Source organism: Bos mutus, chromosome 18, assembly GCF_027580195.1.
Source record: "Bos mutus isolate GX-2022 chromosome 18, NWIPB_WYAK_1.1, whole genome shotgun sequence".
NCBI classification, from domain to species: domain Eukaryota; kingdom Metazoa; phylum Chordata; class Mammalia; order Artiodactyla; family Bovidae; genus Bos; species Bos mutus.
In genome coordinates this window covers 20324207-20328950 of record NC_091634.1, presented here as the reverse complement: position 1 = coordinate 20328950, position 4744 = coordinate 20324207, and the positions used below count along the sequence as shown (strand labels likewise).

The 4744-nt window shown below is 37.2% G+C and overlaps 1 pseudogene; it reads left to right on the top strand.

Moving 5' to 3' along the window:
- Window positions 1–1262: 1262 nt before the first annotated feature.
- Window positions 1263–1380, top strand: LOC138991924 (small nucleolar RNA SNORA70; annotated as a pseudogene).
- Window positions 1381–4744: the final 3364 nt, after the last annotated feature.

Genomic DNA, 4744 nt, shown 5'->3' with positions numbered 1-4744 from the left:
GAATATAATCAATCTGATTTTGGTGTTGACCATCTGGTGATGTCCATGTATAGAGTCTTCTCTTGTGTTGTTGGAAGAGGGTGTTTGTTTTGACCAGTGCATTTTCTTGGCAAAACTCTATTAGTCTTTGCCCTGCTTCATTCACATACAAAATATTCAGATTAAATGTATTTATATATGTTTAAACTTCTTAATTTAATCTGTGTTTGTGCTTCATCAGAGCCCTGTTTCTAGTGTACCTGGTTTGAGATTGATGCAGGTAATTCATGTTCTATGCCTTGGTGCATAGTGGGCCTAAAAAAATATTTGCATGTGGAGCCTCATTAAGCCTCTTTCTATGACAGAAAGCTTATCCTGACTGGCACAGAAAGACAGACAAACAAAAGTTGGCAAGCTATTGTATTTGCTCAGGTAACTGAAAAATTCAGGAGTGCATCCTCAGGCCTGGTTGGATGTAAAAACCTTCTTTCTCTGACTACTGGCTTTGTTCATCAGCAGCCTCTTCCCACATCCTTGTAAGATGACCTTCAGCAGTTCTAAGCTTATCTTCCAGGTGTTCAGTTACCCTATGGAAAGGGTACTAGTTGCAACAAAAGTCCTGGGCTTGAATCTCACTGGCCCAGCTGGTGTCAAGGGGTCATTCTGAACCCCTACCTGTAAGCCAGGGGGATGGAGTTACCATCACCAAAACTACAGGGATAATCAAGGGGTCATTAGCAAACATGCTCTAGGGTTTCATTTATATGACATTATAGGAGAAAAGCAAAAAGTTAGGGATAAGAGTGAGGATATGAGTTGACTAGAAGGGGAAAGGTTGTATTTTATGCAGCGATGCAAATATTCTTTGGGCTTCTCTGTAGCTCAGCTGGTAAAGAATCTACCTGTGATGCAGGAGAACCCCGTTCAATTCCTGGGTCAGAAAGATACTCTGGAGAAGGGATAGGATACCCATACCAGTATCCTTGGCCTTCCCTGGTAGCTTAACTGGTAAAGAATCCACCCACAGTGCAGGAGACTTGGATTTGATCCCTGGGTTGGGAACAGCTGCCCACTCCAGTGTTCTGGCCTGGAAAATTCCATGAACTGTATAATCCATGAGGTCGCAAAGAGTAGGACACGACTGAGCAACTTTCACTTTCAAATATTCTTTCTTGATTGCAGTGATGGTTACATAAATGCATATATTTGTCAAAAGCTGCAGAATGGTTCACCTATAAAGGGTGAATTTTGCCGTATGTACTTTCAATAAACATGAATTTTCTTTGCAGCCAATTAAGCCAACCGTGTTCATTTCCCCGTGGAGGCCCAACGTGCAATGGCTCCTCAGTAGTATGTAGCCTGTTGCTTACACCAGCTGTGCTAAGGGACTTGGAGACAGCCCTTTCCAGCAGATACTCATGACCAGCATGCTGTCCCCAGTCTAGGCTCCAGACAGGTATAGGCAGCACCCTTAGAAAGCCCCAGGGCACAGGGGCCAGGATCCACTTTGTCTGAGTCATAATGTCCATCTGCAGCAAGCTGCAGAACAAGGAGCATGTGACTGAGGCCCCAGGGAGGGCCAAGTTCAAGTTTTCTGGCATCCAGAAGATCTACATCTCCAACAGAAGTGGGGATTTACTAAGTTTAATGTGGATGAATTTGAGAACATGGTGGCAGATAAGCAGCTCATCTCAGAGGGCTATGGGGTCAGATACATCCCTAAGGGTGGCTCCCTGGACAAATGGCAGTCCCTGTACTCATGAGAGCCTCAGCATTGTCTCCTCCTTACTCAGGCCCACCAATACATCTTACTTTTCTGTCAAAAAAAAAAAAAACTCTGAATTTTAAAGAGTCTTAAATATATAAAGAAAGCTTGCAAGATTTTTTTTTTAGGGAAAAATGCAAATTTCTGGATAAGAAGATAGAACATTGCAAAGATGCTAATTCTTTCCAAATTAATGTATTGGATTTATACAGTCCTAAACAAAATACTAGCAAGTTTTGCAGGGGGAAGAAATATGAAACTTGACAAAATGTTTTTAAAATTTATCTGGAAAGATAAATGACTGATAATGCCAGAAAAAGTTAAGAAAAAGAAAATAATGAGGGGAAATTGCCTTTACTCCACAAGTTTGGCTAATAAATTTCAGTCTGGATTCTGTGTATGTGCACGTATGTATGCATTTATTTTGCTGGGGGTGTTGGGCATGTTTTGAAGAAAGGAGTGCGGAATTCTACAAGAACTTCTCAAAAAAGAGAATGCAATTCAAAACTAACTTTAAGTTCTATTTAATTTTCAAATATTAATGTATTTTAAAATCATACATTAAATGAGATTTTTTTATTCATCTAAGAAGGAAAATGATGGGCTTAATTTTTTTAATCTCTACTGAAGTTAACTGAATTAAGTAATGTGATATATATAATTTTTAATATCAGGAAATAAAGTATTTGTCTAACTTTAGGATGTCAATCAATTTCAAAGAATAGTGTCAAAACTACAAATGTTTTCAACCTTTGGGTTTTGGGGTTTTTAGTTTTTTTGTTTTTTCTGCGCATAATGATTGCCAGGCATTGTGCTAAGCATTTGGGTGAAAGGTTCTAAAATAAAAGAGTTCTGCTGTTTCTAACTTGGCTTACTTGCTCTCTGCACAGAATTCAATAAGATATTAAAATTACAAAAAAAGGTAGGAGTCATCTGAAGTCACACAACCTTGAAATGAGCCTTATTAATCAATGGAATCATCTCTTCATTTATAGATTTTTTTTATTCATGCACATATATGCATATATTTTTTGCATAAATAATATTACCATGCCCTCCCTGCGCTCATTCTCTTACAACACCACATCCCGTATCTGCTCTGCCGGATAACCCATGTTAACAACCTGTAACTTCCCCATATTCGTATATCCCATACACACCTATACAAAGAACTCTATATAATCTCATTTACATATTTATGTAATTCATATGCAGCTACTCTTTGGAGTATTTTTCATTGTTTTACTTACAAAAATGATATATTGTATGCACTTTTCTGCATTTTATTTTTCCTACTCAACAATACCTCATAGCAGTTCCTCAAAGTCACTGAATATAGCTCCAACTCCTCCTTGTCAATGGTTGCATGCTATGCCATGGTAAAGCCATACCTCACCTTCTTTAGCCATTCTGGTTGCAAAATTTGCTCTGTTTTCAATTTCTGACCCATGCAAACAACACTGTAGTTAACACCCTTGTACACGAGTCTGTCCTTATGTATTAGTCATTTCATTTCTAAGGGGTCATTTTACTGGAGGATAATCACAGGAATAGCATGTATATTCCTAAATGTTACCAGACTGCTTGCCCAAAGGGTTATAACACTACATTTTCACTAACAACTTTGAGACCATCCTTTTTCCCCATGCCTACCAATATTAGTTGATAATAGATCTTTTTTTAAAATATAAAATCTCATTATTAATCTAAGTTATATTTCCTTGACTATTGAATGACTTTAAGAAGAAAAATAATGAGACATTTCAATTAAAATCAAGAATTATCCAGAAGTCACCACTATAACTATTATTATCATACAATTTTCTTGAATGCTCTAGCATTGTGCTAATAGAAATTTCTTCACTGGTGGAAATATTCTCTATTCTGTGCTATCCAGTATGATAACCCCTAGTCATACGTGACTACTGAGCAATTGAAATGTGGCTCATGTGACAGAGGGACTGAATTTCACTTTTGCTTAATTTAAATTCTAATAAGCAGATGTGGTCAGTGGCTACGATACTGGATAGGGCAGTTCTAGACAATGCAAAACACAAAGTGAAAATGATGGCTACAAACATCAAAATATACCAACAAATTTATCTTTTTGCTGTTGCATACCTAGACAACCCACAATATTTCAACAGGTCAGACGGAAAAAAACCCACTACAAGTAATGAAACAATTGTAAGGTAACTATATATAAGCTAAATATGTAAAAGCCAACAGCTCCTTTACTTAGTATTAAGTACTTCGAATAGAATTAGGAAAAATCATTCTATTTACAACAAAAATGACAAACCATTAAAGAATACATTTAACAGGACAGTCACAGGATGCATATGACTCAAATTTTAAGTTGTAAGGAAAAGAGTAAAACAAAGCCAAATGCCTAGAAAAGTGTACCAGGCTCTTGGATGAGAAGATATTATATATGTATGTGTATGTATATATATGTGTGTATTCTTTTAAAATTAATCTATAAACTTAATGCAATTCCAACTAGAATTTAAAAAGGCTAACTTATTTTTGAATTCACATATTCATAGAAGAATATGCCTAAAACTTGCTCCAAAAGTGTAGGGGGGAAAGGTGGGTGGAGACTTACTTTATGACTTCTAAGAATCTTCCCAAAAGCCATTATAATGAAAATCAACATAATATTGACATATGAATAGGAAAATAGATTCTTGGAAATTAATTGAAAATCCAGAATTTGATCCCCATCGGTATGATATTCATATCGGACAAAGAGAGTGTTTTATTCAATGTGAAAAATGGACCATTTAAGCAATGTGAAAGTCATTCAGTCATGTCTATACAGTCCATGGAGTTCTCCAGGCCAAAATACTGGAGTGGGTAGCCTTTCCGTTCTTCAGGGGATCTTCCCAACCCAGGGGTTGAATCCAGGTCTCCCACATTGCAGGAGGATTCTTTACCAGCTAAGCCACAAGGGAAACCCAAGAATACTGGAGTGGGTAGCCCATCCCTTCTCCAGAG